Source organism: Etheostoma spectabile, unplaced genomic scaffold (assembly GCF_008692095.1).
Source record: "Etheostoma spectabile isolate EspeVRDwgs_2016 unplaced genomic scaffold, UIUC_Espe_1.0 scaffold00005045, whole genome shotgun sequence".
Taxonomy (NCBI): domain Eukaryota; kingdom Metazoa; phylum Chordata; class Actinopteri; order Perciformes; family Percidae; genus Etheostoma; species Etheostoma spectabile.
This window is the reverse complement of record NW_022603220.1, coordinates 16,977-37,787: the sequence shown is the minus strand read 5'-3', so window position 1 is coordinate 37,787 and position 20,811 is coordinate 16,977. Positions and strand designations below refer to the sequence as shown.

At 37.0% G+C, this 20,811-nt stretch overlaps 1 pseudogene; it reads right to left on the bottom strand.

The window, feature by feature from the left end:
• Nucleotides 1-12,515: 12,515 nt before the first annotated feature.
• LOC116677382 (neoverrucotoxin subunit alpha-like) lies at nt 12,516-18,158 on the bottom strand (annotated as a pseudogene).
• Between the last annotated feature and the right edge of the window lie 2,653 nt (nt 18,159-20,811).

Sequence of the window (20,811 nt, the reverse complement as noted above, 5' to 3'; positions counted from 1 at the left end):
CGTTTTCTCAGACTCAGTGTTCTGTAAAACTACTGCAGTAGCTAATCAAAGAAAAGTTTTTAGAAAAAATAAACATTTTGACAGAAATAAAGAAAAATAGAATCACAAATCATCAAATTTAGCAAGAAAACAAAAGCTAAAAAAAATTCTGGATACAGTAAATTGGTATTGCTTAATTAAGGAGAATATTTCAGTAAAGGGAGCAGTGTTGGACACCTCCTCTCTGAAAGATTACAGTGCATGAGTTCAGTAAATTTAAGAATATTAAAATTCTGAGCCATTGCACTCAAGAAGAAAATAACAAAAAAAGAAAACTATTGTCAATCACCAGTGCAGTTTAGATTATGAGGCAACACTGTTGTTTATTACCTTTGATGGACTCCTCCAGAGGATGGATGTTTTATTTAAACATTGTGATTCCATGAACTTGAAATCAGTGCTAAGAAATGTTGATTTCCTCCGTCCAGGACCCGGTCTCCACGGCTGTGGTCAGCGCTCTGGGAGCCACTGGGTTTGGGAAGCCGGGCTACCTGCAGCTCTCAGTGGAGGATGGGGACGCTGTGTACGAGATCGAGGAAGCCCTGTGGGCACCATCAGAAAAACATCTGACAAAGCTGCCTTTTTATTTAAAAATTAAAACCTCAGGCAAGAGGCAGAGGCCTGTGATAAGGAAAAATAAGTTTGGTAGTTTAGTTTAGTTTTTTATAGATTTGTTGTTTGATAATAATGTTACATTTATGTTGTTAAAAATGTTCAGTTGAAATGTTTAATTAAAGGTTTTGGTTGTCATTCATTTCTTCAGTAAATACTCAAATATTGACACACCTTTGACATTATAGTAGCATCTACTGTTGCTTCTGTACAAGTTTCATGAAAAGGTTTTACGCTACGTTAGGAAAAGCAAAAGGCAGCTATTATATATTAGCCACCAGTTCACACACTCAGTAACAAAAAAGTAATTTACTTAACACCAATGGGATTAATGAAGTTTTAAAGTTTTGATCATAAGAAAAAAACACTCAGAATCATATTAATCTATCAATTCATACACATAATAATTGAGAGGAATGTGACATTTGCATATTTAAAGATGTTATTTTCCCTAACAAGACACATAGGAGAAGAGATTTCATCATGCAGTCTTTAACTTAGCAGGAATAATAATACTTGATGGCAATACAGAATACCAGAGTTCATTACTACATTATATTCCAATGTATTTGTTTTATTTTAAGTTGCCAGCTGCCGCCTACATTTAGTTTTAAGGCTCAAACGCTATAAATAACACCACATCTTCTCTCTCAAGGACGCTGGTATTACCCAATTGTGGGCAGAGATAACTCTTCATATTATTATTATTATTATTATTATTATATAATTGGGTGGATTGCATATTATATACATTGTAATAATGTGAGAATCTACTTTGGTATAAAAAAGCATGAACACAGACATTAAAGTGAGACACTACAGGTGAATAGACTAACAATTAACTTAAAGATATCACCATAAAACTTTAACCGTTGATAACTAACATCAATGACAGAAAAAAAATGTATTGAAGGTTATATCAGGTTATATCTAATTAAATATCTGCTAATTTGCATATTGAAGTGAAGAATCTGACCATTGAAAAAAATAAGGTTCAAAATTCTTTTTGCATTTTCTTGATATATTCAATGACAAGATATTTACAGAAGGGATTATGAATATCTCCTTTTGTTACCCAGTTAATGAGAAAATACTGCCAAGATTCTTGAAAAATAACATATCATACAAATTAGGCCAAAAATGACTTCTCAACAAATTCCTCTGTAAACACACTACAGAAGTGAGAAACCTTTGCTTGGAGTGTGAGAAAAAACAGCCTTTAAAGACTTTTATGGCAAAATTTGACTAATTTCTATTGAAATCCATGAATATGCAGACAAAATATGCCTTTAGGTCCAAGAGCCATGTCTCACACTGTTTAACATCCAAAAGTCATTATTGCTTCATCCATCACTGATCTGAATTATATCAGAATTATATCAGTGTAAGCTGATATGCCGGGTTCATACAGATAATAATAATAATAAATATTTTTCACACACACTACTATCTAGTAAGTTCTGAAAAGGATATCTCTGTTGCTATGTTCATGGAGCAGCTCCAATGTTAGCAGGGCCCTGACTGAACCAAACTCCATCCGAAAAACAAGAATTTTAAAAGTTGTCTGCTTGTCATCTTGTAAACAGACCTGATCATGTATGATTTCAGATGTTTTACTAATCATCACCATGATGTTGTTATTTTGGCATACTTTATATCTGTGTATTGCAATTAAAAACCTGTAGTTTAAGACACAGACACATTATATGTTACAATGTATTGCTTATCAACCAGGTATTATAGTGGCGCAGTGGTCATGATACATGCCTTCATGTGAAAGTACCGATATTTGTGTTCAAATGTAAGGAGTAGAAGTAAAAAGTCACCACAAAAATAAGTACAAATATCAGAAGAAATCTACTTGAGTACAGTAACGAAGTATTTGTACTTCATTACGTCCCATCTCTGGTTACAACAGACTTCTAGCTAGCTACCTACCTACGTTAGCCACGTTAGCTCTATTAGCCCCGCTGCTAAACTTGTTGTAATGTTAGCTAGCCAAGAAACGGTAGTAGCCTTAGTTAACTAACTTGATGTTAGCCACATAACAACAAGAGGTAACGCACTCCGTTTCAGTTAGAGCTCAGTTGACTTTGTTATTTGCTGAGCAAATTATTAAAATCCGTTACATACATTCATGTTGTGTTGCAAAAAAAAAGACGTTAGCATGCTAACAACGTCAATCAGCTGGCAAACGAACTTACTGTTAGTGCGGGCAAGAAGTCCTTCAATGGTGAAAACTGTGAAAAATGTGCTAATATCTCTCCCAATCTCTCTCTGTATGCCTTAACGTTATTCTCTCCCTAAATAGCCAAAGCTGTCAGTTTAAGAATAAAGCACCATTAAACAGAATGCACGGTCATTTATACCAGGGGTTCCCAAAACTTTCAGCCCACGACCCCCAAAGTAACGGTGCAAGTGACTTGCGACCCCCCCACTATAAACGTATATAAACATTGCGCGCAACCGCACACGCACTATAGGCGTGAAAATCAAAAGAGCTGTTCCCTTTTTATTTATTTGCTTGGTTTTATTTTAAATTTAGCCACTAGTTTTATCTTGTGTTAAAATCATGGCTAACATATGCTATTTCTAATCATTTTTAAAAAAATTTTTATTTCTGGAAATCAATTTGCGACCCCCCCCCCCCCCCCCTCTGGCTCGCGACCCCCCTGTGGGTCCCGACCCCCATTTTGGGAATCACTGATTTATACTACACTATTTCAAATATTCAAGTCAACCAATCACGGAGGGGGTGTGAGCATTATTTCGCCTGACAGAAAACCACATACAACACAACTTAATTATGCATTTAGTTTGTAATAGTATGAATTTCTTTTTCATAAATGGCCACTAATATAATATTTGATCATCTTTGAATTTTATTTCTTTTCTTTTGAAAATAATAATAATAATAATAATTCTGTGCATTTTTCTGCTGCTGTCAATCACCTAGCACCTTAAAAGAAGAGAAAAGAGATTCTTTACCGTGGTCGGGAGACAGCGCCCCCATAATCCCTTTTGTGGAGAAAGATTGAATTACTCCATTCTTTCATTTGGATTGGTGGAGCGAACAGAAGTAAGTAATGTTGTCTATGTATTGCATTTTTAACAAATGTTATTTTTTTTCATTCTGGTGTTAAACATATGGCTTAGCATTTGCTGGTGTAGTTGCAGACTTTCAGAAAGACCATTATAGATAGCCTATAGGCCTATATAGATATTTTTTTATACATCAAGGTTGATTTAGCTAGCTAATCCAAAAAGCACATGGTAGTTTAGCATAATTGCTTTGAAAGTAGGCCATTTAGTGACTAACTTGGATGCCGTTCTGGTTCTAATTGTGATGTGCCTTGATTTGGCTAAATATTAGTGTAAATGTTGCACGCTGAAATGTATAATTTTTATTTTTTGCTATATTTGTTCAGATGGCATCGCCAATGAAATTGCCGTCCGTCCAGGACCCAGACGTTGAGAGGGCGCGGCAGGCCCTGCAGCTGTGTGCGGTAGGTTGAATGGTTTTAGTGTGCTTTGATTCTTAATAATGTCTGCATGCCATGTCAGCTGCGTGGCGTGACCGTTTTATTTCGGCTCCCATGTGAAGAGCTTGTACACGCCCTGCGTGACACATGCATTTTAGAAATAGCAACAATTCCAAAATTTGCAGTACAGTGAAAAGGTTCACAAGTAATTGCAATTGACATAATAGTCTCTTTCAGTCAGTTTATTTAGTACTTTTTCAAGAAAAATAAAAGTTTAATTGAATCCCATCTTTAACTTATATTGCTGTCATGTAACACAGATAATGTAATAACAGGTACACAGCAGCCCGACGTAAACCACACATCTTAATTACCATAACTCAATTATTATAACATTTTAAATAATACAAATATAATCACTTATATAAATGCATTTTTGCATGTCTTAACAAGGAGCATATAGTAAGTTATGTGCAATGTAGTAGCATTGATATATACTGGTAATAAATAATAAGAACAATATATATATATAACATAAATAAGAATAGTAAGTATAAGTATGTGCAGGCTAAATAGTATGAAGAGCAGTAGAATATGGATATGTATAGAGCTATCTCACCAGGTCTCTAAAAGTTAATTTACAATTTAAAAAACAGGACATAACATAATTACAAGTAAGCCTCAATATAGCAAAAATATTTTAAGCTTAAAGAATAAGAGGAAGGATGTATCCCCTTATTTTTTTAACATCAGTACTTTGATAATGAAATATTATAAAGATAATAAATCTGATTAAACCATAAAAACAAAAATATAAACACATCCAACAATGAAAAATATAATTAATTCAATAAATTGTTCCATGTGTTCCATTAATTGTATAAAGTGCTTGACCATGCAGTCGGATGACCATCTTTTTTTTTTTTTGGAATTGCAGTACGCTTGCAACGACCCAGATGTTCCCCGGTACACCCTGTTCCCCCAGTTAATGGATGCCATAACTGGGGTGATGACAGTGGTGTGCCGGGAGCATCGGCAAAGAAAAGCGGCTGAGAGCCATCACAAATGGCTGCGGAGGAGGCTGGAGAACCTCCAAAGGGACAAAGAAAAAGCAGAAACAAAGGTGCAACAACTCCAGCTCCTGCTGGTGCAAATCCCCTCTGCGTTCGATAGAGATGGTAAGTTTTTAGTTGCGCTGCATATTGTCACAGCTACGACTGTGATAGTATGGGTGTACAGTACTATCTGTTCAAAAAAAAACTAGAGTAATGTAAGTGGGTGGCCAGACCAGTAACAAAAAAATAAGAAAATAGACCATTAATACCACACTGGGAAAACATCCCTTGTTACAGTCGCTCAAAACAAAATCACGCACATCAAAATAATATGTAAAGTATTATAATACTTTTTTTATTTAACCAGGTAGACCACTGAGAACTGTTTCTCATTTGCAACGGCGACCTGGCCAAGTACAATATGAGCATACAAGAAAACATATTGTTCCACATACAATAAAATCCAATATTACAGATTCCAATAGGACTCATAAAGTAGAGATTTATTTGGTATTACAAGGCCAGCGCAAAGTGAAGTGTCAGAAAGTCAATGCATATGTAAAAGTTATAAAGTAATAACAGTATAAACATGAATAGACAATCAATATCACTAGTGACATACTATACTGTAGTAACAGTCAATGTACAGTACATGTGCATTGTGGTCTGTAATTCATAAATAAACATGCATTTTCCTACATATACTCAAGTGATAGCTCATGTTACATGGTTGTTACTCTTATAAAAGGATAGGCTGTTATGCTATGTGGCTCAAAATCAACTTAACAAATGTTACTAGCAGCAATACAGACATTTACCGTCTAGGAACTGACGTTATAAACACCACTATACAGGATCGGAAACTCACCGACAATTTAGCACATTTAGTGTGTGAAATAGGTTTTGTTAATAGGGTTATTATAAGATTATTTTGATACACAAAGCATACTTTTATTTTTTTTTTTGCAGATGCAGCAATGGAGCCAGAGGAAGGAGAGGAGGGTGCGCCAGGAGAGGAGGGAGAGGAGTGATGTTGGTGGACAACTACTTGTTTTTTTTCTGTCATTTTTTTACACTCTTCTTTTTCGTTTTTCACTTTTTTTTTAAATAAAGGTTTTATTGATGAGTTTCACGTGGTATCGTTTTGATTGAAGTTGAGGTTGTCCCAAACCTAACATCATACTGTGTTTCAAATTAACTACAAACCTTTTTCTTAGAGAAAATACAAACACTCAGCCTTTTTTTTAATTTTTATATTTATTAACAAATACAATTACAACCATTCAGACATTGCAATTCAAAACATGAAGTTGTAGTAAGGGAAATTGCAACTTATAACATAAGATCAGGTATCAACGGTAAAAAAAACAATGTAAACAAAACCATGAGGTAGACCGCATAGTAATAATAAAGAAATATAAAGGAAATAAATATGACAGATTAGCAACCACGTATATATATATTGTGACAACAGGTATTCTTAATTATATCAGATATATTTATAGATTTTTATTTGTATCTAATTTAAGAGACTCAAAATATATGTCAAATTCATTTGGAATAATTTAAAACAAGGTCTTGAATTGGAAAATTTAGATTAATGTATATGAAACTTCCCTAATAAAATAAAAGATTAACAATATTGCAAATATTTCTATCTTTACACTCAAAATATGTAATATGTTTCCCTTCAAGTGTGATTCTATGTGTCGCTTTAGAAACCATACAATTTTCAAAACTTTTCCAGAATGTAATATATAATATATAATGTATAATAAAATATAAAATGAACAGTCATAAAAGAGATGAGTTAACCATTCTTGCTCGATCTTACAAAAAAAAGTGATTGTCAACTGGCAGGAATTTTGAGATAAACCAGTTTGTAGGGTATGTTTTATGCAATATTTTCAAACGTAATTCCCTCACTTTGTTCCAGATACAAATCTAAAAGGAACCAGCCATGTGCCAGTTAATAGAAGTTAGTAGAAACCGTTCTTGATATCTGAACGCCCATTTAGCCCAGTAAACACCAAAGTCTTGTCTTCGGTTTAAACTTGTAATTATGTTTCTACGTTAAAGTATGGCGATGCAGCATGGCCCCAAAGAGGTGTTGTTTTGGTTGGTGTTGAGTAATTTCACGAAGATTTCCCATTAAACTCTATGAGGAATTTTGCAGATTGCAGATTACACACGTTTTCATGTATTTTATGTGCATGTGTTGGCAACGCTCCTTAACCTATAGTAGCCTACTAACGTTAGCTACTTCATGACAGCTAGCTACTATCCGGTTAACAGTCAGCTAGCACGTCTATGCGCTCTAACTTAGCTAAATGTTTTAAATCGCAGAATACTGAAGTAACGTTACCGTTGTATATCGTGTAATGCAGCTTTCAGTAGATGGCAGCTGATTAGACGACAAAACAACAATAACAGGTTTACTAACGTAACTTCTTTTTAGTAATTAATTACGTTGACGTTAAAAAAAACATACAATTAGTGCAAAAAATGCATCCCTTTCTCTATTTCCCTAAGACAATTATTAAAAATAATTAACTTCGTGTTCGTTAAATCTCTGAAGAAGGAAGGCTTGGGTCCAATGGAAGGTTAACACAAAGATTTATTAAATAAAAACGATAAGTCAAAGCACACAGAAATACGCTGCAGCGGACTAGAGACAGTTGTTTACACCCGAGAGTTTCACATCTGTTTCGCCCCGAAATCTCGTCTCCCCCCTCCTATATTCCTTCTACTCCAGGGGCGGTTCTCTTCCCCCTTGTGAGTAAATTCTCTTCTTATTGGCTTTTTGTTGCCATGGTCACAGGTAGGTTGTGTCTTGTTGGTTTCTTCGCTGTCCAATTGGGAAGGACATGCTCTAACCCCCTCCTTTGGGGTAGTTTTCACACACATAGATCAAACGTGAATTATCATGTTAGTGAGAAAGTCTAACATAATACAGTGAATCAGCATTCCAGTGTCTTATCTCAGTCTAGGACACCAGGTGGTGGAAGACAGGAGGTTTCTTCCTTCTTGTGGAGCAAATGGTGTCCTTCTAAATGTTAATTGTCTTTTGTTCTAAACCATATGGCAGAGACCGTGGGAGAGAGGGGGGTAGGTGAGAGAACAGAAAGGCTTGTTTGATCTACCTTTCTTGAGACAGACAATGGTAATTTACACAGCATGATATGGAGCCCACACCACTGAATCACTTGATTAAAATCATCTTTTCAAACCCTACTGCAGCATATATCTTAAAACATAAAACATGTATAATTACATGGTAATGAAACATTTAAACTTTATTTTATTCAACACAATGAACTAACTATAAACCAGCAGGAGTAACCGAGCTCCAGCAGCTGGTTGCTAGTCTTTTAGCTCGTGATATACGTTCCAGCTTTCAGGGCCAATGACTTACGCTCCCCCAATAAGAGGATCCTGACGTGTTTCATGTTACCTTTGTCAGAGAGTCAGACACGCTGCAGTATTACACTGATATTTATTTTTATGTGAATTTCTAATTTTGAATGTTTCCGTAACCGTCATGACTGACCATAGACCGTTAATATTAATGGACAGAGCATGTGTGACGTCACCCATCAGTCTGTGGAGATCTGATATGAGTTGTTGAGTTTGTAGTTATGGGTGCAGCCATCCTGGTTGTGGATGGGATGGGGAGACAGAGCGCTTCCAGCAGCAGACCTAACAGTAAGTATTTCTTTGTCCCATAGTTATTACATAGGAGTCAGTATCTGTAAGTTACCATGTAAATTCTCTGTAACGTTAGCTTGCCACTTAGCTAGCTATGGTAAAACATGCTAACGTTAATTTTCTGCAAATCAAAGTTTACTTGTCTTATTCTTATCATTATCTAACGCTAACTTTTAGCACATGTATAACCAAGTTTCTAATAACGTTTGGTTAACTGTAATACCCATAATGCACCAATAATGTCCTGCTACTGTTTGCCCCGTCAGTTTATTTTTTGGCCTTGACATGCACGTTGAAGTTACTTCCGCCCTTTGCCAAACCAAATGCACTGTCCATCAATATAAATACAGTCTGTGAGAGGCCAGAGAGAGGTCAAACTGTTTTTTTGTTTGTTTTTTTATTTTTTGAAGAGGATGGCAGAAAAATAAAGAATTATATTCAACTGGTTTTGTCTTTCGCCTTTGTAATTGTCGCCTATTTCGATCTTCATTAGCGACTATTTTATGTATGGGGAACATGCATGAGTGTATTGTTTGCTTGCCCGTGTAGATAGAATATATAAGCTGTCATATCAAAGGTATAGTAACACGGATTGTGTATGGTCTGGATTATTTCCTTCTTTAAAAAAAATGCTTTTAGTAATTGATGCATGTATAAAAGGACACTGGGATGTGATGTAGAGGGGGGGGGTGGGGGGGGGTCATCAGCTGATGGATCTGAAGCAAGAGGGGACTCTGGAGAGATCACGGAAGGAAGCGGTGGCGTTTAGACGGCTCTGTGTGGCAGGTTTTCCAGGCGACACTAACCACGGGATCTATTATTTTTCTCGGTGGATTAACATTGGGATTTGTCCTCTGGACTACTGCAGCGACCCTGATGCTAAACGGACCGGGGCGAGGTTGCCTAGGTTACAAAACAGGACAGTAATTAACCTTGGCTACTCGCCACGCTTCTCCTGCCATGTTTTGTTTGGTTTGTTTTCTACGTTTCTGGATCCGGACTATTTAAGTTAACTGACTAACATTTGTTTTGTTGGGACATTGGGGGGGGGGGGGGTTCGGGGGAAACATGGTTAATGTGAGGGGGTTCTTTGAGTGCTTTAACGTGTTTGTATTAAGTGGGTGTGTCCGATGTTTAATTTGTTGTATTTCTAATACACGCAGTTAAACCTATTTTCAATGGTCTTCTTTTCACTTATTACCATGTTTATTGAGCCAACTTAAAGGCCTTTAGGGTGTGTGTGGTGTTTAGGTTCTCCAGGAGCTGTTTAAATGAAGTAGGCAGAACTTTATACCTCACCCCTTTACTAATTATTTAATATAAACTGTCTATGTCCATGTTGTGGGTAGATTAGGGGTGATCCGAGTATCCGGCTGAAACGAGTATCCGGTACGGATAAAGCACTTTTGCCGAGTACAAGTATTATCCGAGTAATATGAGTCAATATCCGTGCTCGGATTGAATACAACTCCTCAACTGGCCGCGCAGCGTTCTGTGATAATCACAGCGCCCCCCCCCCGTCTATAAACCCGCTCGGATCAATCACACACACACAGAACAAGGAGAAATGCGCTCCCTCTCTCCCTCTCTCTCTCGCTCGCTCTCGCGCTCCCGCTCCGTCAGGCAGGCAGTCGGGTCTGTGGATCTGTTCCGTTAACGTTTAGGGTTTCGGCAGCTTTAGGTTTGTTTTTAACTTCGGTTTGTAGTCCTTACATAGTAACCAGTAGGTTTCTGGTGAACGTGGGGTTTGTAGTCCTTACATAGTAACCAGTAGATTTCTGGTGAATGTGGGGTTTGTAGTCCTTACATAGTAACCAGTAGATTTCTGGTGAACGTGGGGTTTGTAGTCCTTACATAGTAACCAGTAGATTTCTGGTGAACGTGGGTTTGTAGTCCTTACATAGTAACCAGTAGATTTCTGGTGAACGTGGGGTTTGTAGTCCTTACATAGTAACCAGTAGATTTCTGGTGAACGGGGTTTGTAGTCCTTACATAGTAACCAGTAGATTTCTGGTGAACGTGGGTTTCAGACATGCTGCTTGGTTTAAATGTGACTCCCGTTGCGTCTCTGCCATCGAGATTTTTTTTTTTTTTTACTGTTAGTTGCCCCCCCGCCCCCTCTCTCTCTGTGTGTCTCTCTCTTACTCTCACCCACACACACACACACACACACACACACACACACACACACACACACACACACACATATATACCTGGTGTGGAAATAAAAAAATAAAAAAGAACCAAAAAAATAAAAAATCACACTGATCATAAAAAATAAAAAGTTAAAAAATAAAAAGTTATATTGAGTATGGAAACTCTTGTTCATTACATTTTACTTCATAATTGCAACTGCATGTGTTGTATTCATTGTTGCAAAACGTTCTGTATATAGTTTGTTTGTTACCATGACAACACCATTGATCTGAAGCTTGATGCTGTCATGTAAATAGTTTTCTAATCAGCAATAAATATAACAATTTTTGATCAACTCATATAAATTGCATGCTTAAATAACATACCGGTTAAAGCCCCGCCCATTTCAAGACAACCCGACCCACTTCCTGGTTAAATCTGACCACTTCCGGGTTAGGCCCCGCCCAGTCCGAGTACGGATCTGGATACAGATAATTCATGTGGTAAACAGATACAGATACAGATAATGCTGTACTCGCTCATCCCTAGTTATTAGTAGGGGAGACCAGGTAAAGTTGGTGCAGGGGTACAGTTGAAACACCTTAAATCTCTTTAACAATCTTGAGCTGTGATTTCTGCTTTAGAAGTACATGCACTTCTCCACAATACTGGAGAATGTTGTTTTTCTAAGGTCAGTTTTTCACTTCACCAGGTCCCATCCACATTGAATAGCTTCTCATCCTTACATGAAGGTCAAAGTTAACTTACACGCGGTAAACATTAAAATGGTTCTAAAACCTGACATATTACATGACTTGAGAGAAATGAGAGAAATGTTCCACGTGGTCAGCGGGGTACCGTTGAGACACAATATTTCAATGGCTAATCTTGTTGGGTTTTATTAATTGTTAAATAAATCATGTTTTGTATATAATGTTCATCAGTCTTATTATTGCTGTTACAATTGTTAGATTGCTGAACTGAAAGTTACTGTTTCATCACAATTTGCCATTACTATAGGTTTTGTTTTTACTTTTAACTAAACAAATAAATAAATAAAATACTGAATGTAAATTAAGAACTGTTTAATTCTCATTTTGAAAGGTATTTTAGCCAGTTTTACAGTGTTATGAATGGTGTCTTAACTGTACTCAGGTACTGCTTCTTGTCTTTATAATGTAATTGTGGAAATATGAACTACTTATGGATTTTACTGATCATTCAAATTTCATAGACAAATTTCCGTGTGTTAATGGAAAAGAAAAAATGTACCGACTTTACCTTGAAAGATATTTTAGCTTTACAGCATTATAAATGGGTGTCTTAACTGTACTCAGGTACTGTTTCAACTGTATCGGACATGGGTACAGTTGAAACAAAAAGCTTCTTGTCTTTATGATATAATTGTGGCAAATATTACTACTTATGGAAAAGCAAAAAGTGTACCAACCTTACCTGGTTTACCACTACAGCATGTTTTTGACTAGAAAAGCATCAGCAACAGACTTACACACATCAGATCACTTCTGTCTGTGATGGTCTCCAAAGGAGGGATGACAGGCTTTGTAAAGTCTTCATTGACCAGAAGGCCATTCTTGTACTGGTAGATGGTTGCTCCTGGGTAGTTCTTGTTTGCAATGGTTGCTATGAGGAAACAGAATTGACTGCTGTTCTTCAGTCCTTTGGCAAAGAGATGGAAAGCTTTGGCTTTGTCTCTCATTTTGGTGACAACTTCAGCTGAGTAGTACCATGGATCTTCATTGGTACTTCCTAATTTAGAGAAATGCAAGTAGTCGGCCATCACATCAAGGTCGGTATCACCCCTTTCCACTGAGGTGAAAACAAAGCACAGAACATTGTCTACACCTGGAGCAAGAACCACTCTGTCCAGCTCTGTCTGATTTGGGACGATCTTTGTTCCCTCCATGGTATCTGCACAGGGCTGATGACGTTGATTTCTCTCTCTTTTTGATCCAGCCACTTGGTTAGTTTTCCTGACTGAATGGTGACTTGTCTCTGTCATCAAAGAGTTGGATCAGTGAGCTCTCATCTTCTTTTCCTTCACGGATGGAGGGAATTTTCTCCGCCAAGGCCTGCTGGAGTTAGATGCATAACTATCGCACAGTTTTTTGGAAAGTGCTCAACTCTTCTCGAATCACAGGAAAATGATCTAGCACATTGTCTTCTTGAGAATTGTTGCACCTTAGAGCTATTTCCCTCATATCTTCTAAACTATCCTGCACCTTACTCACTAGTCTGCTGCTAATTCTTCTCTTCAGCTCAGCAGCTTCAGGATCCAAATTCTTCAGCGGCATCAGCCAGACCTTCACTGGAACAGCCTTCTCTCCTTTTTCTCCCAGTAGCTTTGGGAGTTGTACGTAGGTCTTCACTGCTTCTACAAATGTTGCAGGGTTGCTTTCAAGAATTAAGTCTCCAAAGAACTTGCAGGATAATGTCTGTGTCAGGGCTTTTTCTTCATCACTCAGCTTCAGCTCCATTTTCCCCTCAATATCAAATGAAGGGATCTTCTTTATCACAGCTTGCATGCTGCCCTTGATTTGCTGAACACTGCTGGCATCTAACTTCTTACTGTCAAACACAAAGAAAGCATTTGCCCCATAAAGGATGCCTGTGACTAGATGTGTTGCTGAGCTCTTCTTAATGACCTCCATCTGTTGGGGTTGCAAGGATAGTTGTTCAATCATTACCTGCTTGAAGTTGGTGGTAGTTTTGTACTGACATGTCATCCTGCTCTGATTGTAGAAATTCTTCTTATCATTCAGATACTTGGCAGATCCTCCGACTTCTATCAGTCCACCCAGGAAACTGGCCTTCAGAGAAGCTTCAACATCCAGCAGATTGCACTTGGATTCAGTGGAGTCAGAAGCAGATATCTGAAAAGCACTGGTGCGCTGAGGGCTTTCAGCTACCTTGCCATGCCGAGTTTCATCATCCCACAATGTTAAACCTATGAAAATTAGAAGCCATCAGTCATCTGATAAAGCAGGAATAGTATTTTTATGTAATGTCACAGAAAACAATACTAATCAAGTATGTATCTACAGGGTGCATGCTACTGTCAGCAGTTCCCTAACTAGCTTCTATATTCCATGCTTCATTCTTTCTTTGATATAAACCTCCTTAATAAACAAACTACTGGATTGAGAGGGTATGGTAACATTACCAAAGAATGTATGTGAAATTGTGTAATGTAAATTGTGTGTGTAACAATGCAACAATACAACTTGTCGTCGTTTGTGCCTTTTAGATTTTAGATTCAAAGGGGGAAATTTAATAAGCATTTTAAAATAGTTAAGTGTTACAATTTTTTTTTGATTCTTGTTTTAGCCATTTCTGCCTTTAATCACCAGGACAGCATGAAAGGGGAGAGAGATGGTGAAGACATGGAGGAAACAGTAGGAGTCGGAACCAAACCCTGGACCTCTGCAGAGAGGAATAAACCTCCTTATACGTGCGCCCATTCTACCAACTAAACCAACTGGAAGCCAATGTAGCTTTAATGTGATAGTTAGTTTTAAGATATTTAGTCCGCATTACCAGTCCTTCCTCTATAGCGCAGTATTAGTTTATTTGAACATGTAAAACATTAAAATTAAAAAAATATATACACATACATTCATACATACATATACAGTATATAATTAAAATGATATATAAATGAGGTCATGTACTTCACAGCACAATCTTCCAAAATTGAAAGTAATTCAAACTAAAAATTCCCATGTTCAAAAAGGAGAAGGAAGAAGTTCATAAAAAACTCATCAGGTGCGACCCCTTTTCTCTACGTTTATCCTTTAGTAAATACAAAATCTTATGCTTCACTTATTACACATCATAGACACAGATACATACATACACATTCACACTGTTTTTATTTCTTTTCTTCCCTTTCTTCGTCTTTCTAGACCCTCTTTCTATAGCAGATTAAATAATAACACATCCCTACTAGACTTAGTATATAGATATATTAGTATATAGATGCCAAACAACTATGCAGTCATTATACAATACTATCACTTATCACGCTAAACCACACAGCATGGGAGAAAACGTCCTCTGGTTCATTGGCCTTTGTTTAAACCAATGACAAACTAACAGGCTAGTCTTTAGTATCTGTGGCTCTGTTCCACGAGCCCGGGTTAGCTTAGCTATCGTGTGCTCAGGTGACAGAGCTCAGCCCTGCTCTAATGCAAACAATCAACCTGAGCCAGAGAGCAACGGATGAGAGACGGAAGAGTTGGAAGACTGCACACACAATCAAGAATGACGTCAAAATTATTTTTCTCCATAACAAGTAACTGACCATAAAACTTAATTATCCCAATTTGAAACCATTCCCTAATCAGATTTGGATATCTTAGGCATGACAGCATTAGTTGTACAGAACATTTTAGCAACAAGGCAATTCAAAGTGCTTTACATAAAACATTAAAGAGCAGTTAAAAACAGTTACAAATATTAAAACAGCTACATTAGAATAAGAAAAAATAAAACTACCGTGCAGTATAATAAAATAGGGCAACCCTAGTCCAGGACAGAGGTGTCAAAAGAATTTCCCTTCATTACTCAGGTAGAAGTATAGATACTAGGATTTAAAAGACCTCTGCAGAAGTTGAAGTATCAACTCAAGCTTTTTACCAAGTAAAAGTGTGAACTGGTTTCAAAACTACTGAAAGTATAAAGGTAAAAGTAACGTCAGGGAAAAATTATGCCGTTAAGGATAAAAGCTTAGGCCGCGCTACAGGGGCCTATAGGGCACTACCCACCTCCCCAAAAAACACTTTTCTTATTATTTTAAAATGTTAATGGTGAAAAATGTGGGATGCACCTGTTTCAGATGGGAAATTAACGCCTTTAGTTTAATGCAAATACGTTAAAGAACAATATATGTGTACTGCTGAGCATTAACATGTGTTTCATAGAGAGGAAGATATGATGACTAGTTGCCTATAAGTATTGTAATGGTGCAAAGAGTCAAACTTCAGAGGCATGTTATCAACAGCCTTCATTGGAATTAAACGTACATCCACGCTCAGCTGCAGGAATCTGTGAGGGCAACGGATTCACTCTATCTATATGGCGCTATTTATCTGGATAGGGTTTTGTTTTGTTTTTTTTAACAATGACGAGTCGTAATGAAAACAAGCCGAAGTGAAATTGGAGTAAAAATGCTATTTTTAATATGTAAGGACTAGAAAGTACAGATTAGTAAAAATACTAAAATTCAGAGATATTGTTTATTCTAAAACTGCATAAATGATGCACAAAATAAATAATCATCAGCTATCAAACCGTATCCAAAGTCTGTTTCAAATAAGAAAGCGGAAACGTTACTTAAGAGGAATATTTGTATTTAAGAAGAAAGTTATAGGAAAAAATGCTAAATATCACTGCATCACAACCAGAGGAGTTACTTTATGGAACAGCTGCAGTGAAGAGAGAGATTGTTTAAAATGAACATTTTAAAGGGATACAAAAAGGATTTGAAGTGATAGTATTGTATAAAGAGCCAATACAGACTGTATTTTATATATATATATATATATATATATATATATATATATATATATATATAAATATAAATAGTTTTACACGTTCAAATAAACTACTACTACCTAAAATTGCATGAAAATGTAAGGAGAAGAAGTTAAACGTCTGCTTTAACATAATTCCCCAGTAAAGTATAGATACCCAGTATTTGTACTTTGTTACTTGAAACATCTGGTCCAGGATGTTGTAAAACGGTTTCACAGAAATTGGCTAAAATTATAAAACTGTACTTACAATTGTAATTACAAAAAAACGTTTTCATATTCAGTACAGGACACTTTACTGATAATTTATCCTGCATTCCTAATATAGTCAACTAATAAATGGTCACAAATACATCGTAGAATTACAAAGTATTTGCTAATTCTTTTCATAGATTATAGCAATGTTAAAGGTGATGTTAAAATCAGAAAACAATCTTTTTTTCCGTCAGATCGCTTCTAGGTCGTAACATTTCCAACTGCACTGAAATGCAGCTTGATTTTACAGACAAGGCAAGGCAAGGCAGCTTTATTTGTATAGCACATTTCAGCAACAGGGCAATTCAAAGTGCTTTACAAAAAATCAGTTAAAAAACAGTTAAAAAATAAGGTGTTAAGGTGGATGTCATTAAAGACTTTGTCTAGAGCCGTCTCAGTTCTGTGGTGTGGTCGGAAACCAGACTGAAAGGTATCAAAATTGTTGTTTAGTGACAAGAAATGGTTGACTTGTTGAAAACTGGTTTTTCAATGATTTTACTTAAAAACGGAAGGTTTGATATCAGCCTATAGTTGTTTATTAGTGATGTGTCTAGATTGTTCTTTTTAATAGTGGCTTGATTGCTGCAGATAAAGAGAAAAAAGAAAAGAGATCATGGTCCACTATAGGGGTGTCTCAAAACGTGAAAAATGTATTTACAGGTAAGAAGGATATATACATGTTTGAGCTCCCTGAATGGTTATAGGTTTAAGGGTTAGGGATAGGCATCAGGGTTAGGGGTTAAAGCTGAATGGGTATTTATACCTATTTTTGGTAGTGGGCTGTCTTTCATTTTTTTTCAGGGGGACTAATCTTACTTCCAAATATTGTCGGAGACATAACCCCTGCATCACCCCAAAATCTACGTCTGTGGTTAAAATAGTTTCACCCTTGAGCTATGAGAGTGAGATAAATGTAGAAATATTTTTAAGAAACACTTACCTGGGATCAGTTCATCTCTCTGAGCATCATAGAGCATTCCCAGGGTGAAAGGTCGACCCAAGGCTGCAACGGTCACGTTATCTAAGGCCATTTCTCCAACCTGTTGAGGAAAGTGAACACAGCCGTCAGCACTAAATGTACACTCTAAAGTAGTACAGTAAAAAAGTAAATTTCTAACACTGGAAGTCAACGCTTCTCCTTGAGACAGACAGAAAGAACGACAAAGAGACAGAAAGACTGACGGTCTATGGTGATAAGAAACACAGTGTATTCCACACAGTATGTTGTAGACTCTAGTCTGACACTGACAGCTTTCCACAGTTCAGTATAAGTCTAAATTTATATCCATTTTTCTCACCTGGTAAAGTTGTGTAGATCAGATGAGTTGTGTGGGTGTCTTCCAACTGGAGCGCCGGGTGTGATGATCTGATGCTGTGATCTTCCTTATATCCTGTCAGAAACCTGTGACCCCTCCCTCTGACATGCCCCAGCACACCTGGAACCGTTCCACGTTGGCAGATAACCTTTGCGTGTGAACACCTTTAGGTACAGTGTTGGGCAAGTAACTTCCAAGATGTAATACATTGTAGTATAACACAATAAAACTGTGCAAAGCAACTACAGCTATAAAATAGATAAGTAAAACATACAATAGGCCAGAAGGAGAATGAAAGTACTCAATTAAAAGTACCTTACAGTTGTATTAAAGTAGAGCATTGTTGTAAAATGTTTGTTTAAAGCACTATAGAAAATCGTGTAGAACATTTTAGCAACAAGGCAATTCAAAGTGCTTTACATAAAACATTAAAGAGCAGTTAAAAAAAAAAAAAGTTACAAATATTAAAACATTACATTAGAATAAGAAAAAATAAAACTACCGTGCAGTATAATAAAATAGGGCAACCCTAGTCCAGGACAGAGGTGTCAAAAGAATTTCCCTTCATTACTCAGGTAGAAGTATAAAGACTAGGGTTCAAAAAGACCTCTGCAGAAGTTGAAGTATCAACTCAAGCTTTTTACTCAAATAAAAGTGTAAACTGGTTTCAAAACTACTGAAAGTATAAAGGTAAAAGTAACGTCAGGGAAAAGATATGCCATTAAGGATAAAAGCTTAGGCTACAGGGGCCTATAGGGCACTACCCACCTCCCCAAATAACACTTTTCTTATTATTTTAAAATGTTAATGGTGAAAAATGTGGGATGCATCTCTTTCAGCTGCATTTAAGCCCATGGCAAATGAACGCCTTTTAGTAATTTCAATTTAATTTCAATTTTATTTATAGTATCAATTCATAACAAGAGTTATCTCGAGACACTTTACAGATAGAGTAGGTCTAGACCACACTCCAGAATTTACAAGGACCCAACAGTTCTAGTAGTCTCCTCCAGAGCAAGCAACAGGGCGACTAGTACAATGCAAATGCAAGAACAATATATGTGTACTGCTGAGCATTAACATGTGTTTCATAGAGAGGAAGATATGATGACTAGTTGCCTATAAGTATTGTAATGGTGCAAAGAGTCAAACTTCAGAGGCATGTTATCAACAGCCTTCATTGGAATTAAACGTACATCCACGCTCAGCTGCAGGAATCTGTGAGGGCAACGGATTCACTCTAAAAAATCATGTTGTTTTGTTTAAAACAGTCTAAATGAAATGGTAAATTAGTGTGATCAAAACTCTATCTACATTATTTACAGTACTTGATTTACAGCTGATATGTGAAAATCTCCACAACTTTATTTGTTTAACAGTAATTTAGTTTTTCTGCGAACCGTCACAGGAAGTGCTTTTATTTTGAAGACGTAAAAAACATGTCTGTATTCTTACTTTTTGTTTGTAATACTGCAACATGTATAAAATGCAATGATATTTACGTGTAGCAAGCTTAAACATTAGTTCCTGACATGTTGATATCTGTCTGCAGCAGTATTGGGAGTAACGCGTTACTGAAGAAACGCAATTACAATAATGTATTCCTGTTTGCTGTAACGCAGTAATATAACGCATTAATAAGAACATTTCAGTAATATTATACTAATGTAACACGAGTTACAATGCATTAAGTGGTGTTTTGTTTTTTAAAGGAGGTGGCGATGTTGCTGCGGCCTCTTGGGTGCATCTCCACATGTCTGGACAGGATTACAGCAGCCATGGAGCGCAGGCCTCCAAACGCACAGCCTGCTCCTGTTGTGCCCCTTCCTCCTCCCCCCACTCCATCTCCTTCCACCCGCTCCACCAGGAGCACCTTGCACATTGCCATTCCTAGAATGCTGCAGTAGTTCACCATCACTTCTCCTTAAGTCTAACATTTTCCTAATTCATGTCATCAACACGATTCTTGGAAATGTTGTGTAAAACACAACCAGCTACTAAGAATGCTGCAACCTGTTGTGTACTGTACTGTAAAGTGCCTAAAAATATTGAACTAGGGCTATCTATCTCTCCATCTATCTATCTAAGGTGGTGTAGAAGCTGTGACCATCAGGAACTGTGACTGCAGAGGGCGCTGTTGCACATCGCCTGGATGTACTTCAGCAGGGCACATCACATACTTTGATAGACCTACTGTCAGTTACCCCACTGTACATCTGCAGACATCGAGTCATCCACACCAAACCATTTCAAGATAAAACTACATTTCATTTACACATTTGTACATGGGGGACATCAGAAGGTGTTGCTACCGGGGCTTCCCTGGTCCATGTGTTTAACACATGTCTTGTGGAACCACCGGTCACATGTGTCACATTGGACCTGTAACAACAACTATGTAAAAAGGGCGTATTAATCTCAAACATTGTTCACAAGTCTATCTAAATCTGTGTTAGTGAGTTGTTCTCCATTGCCGAGATAATACATCCACCTGGTGTGACCACCATTTGCTCATTAAACATGGGGGCAAAAACAAAAGTGTTTATAATTCTGGTCAGTGTAGTTGCTTGCAATGGGAAATGATCAAATAATGGATTCAACAAATCAATGAACCATTAACTTGTGGGACACAGTGCATTGTTTTAAGTGGAGG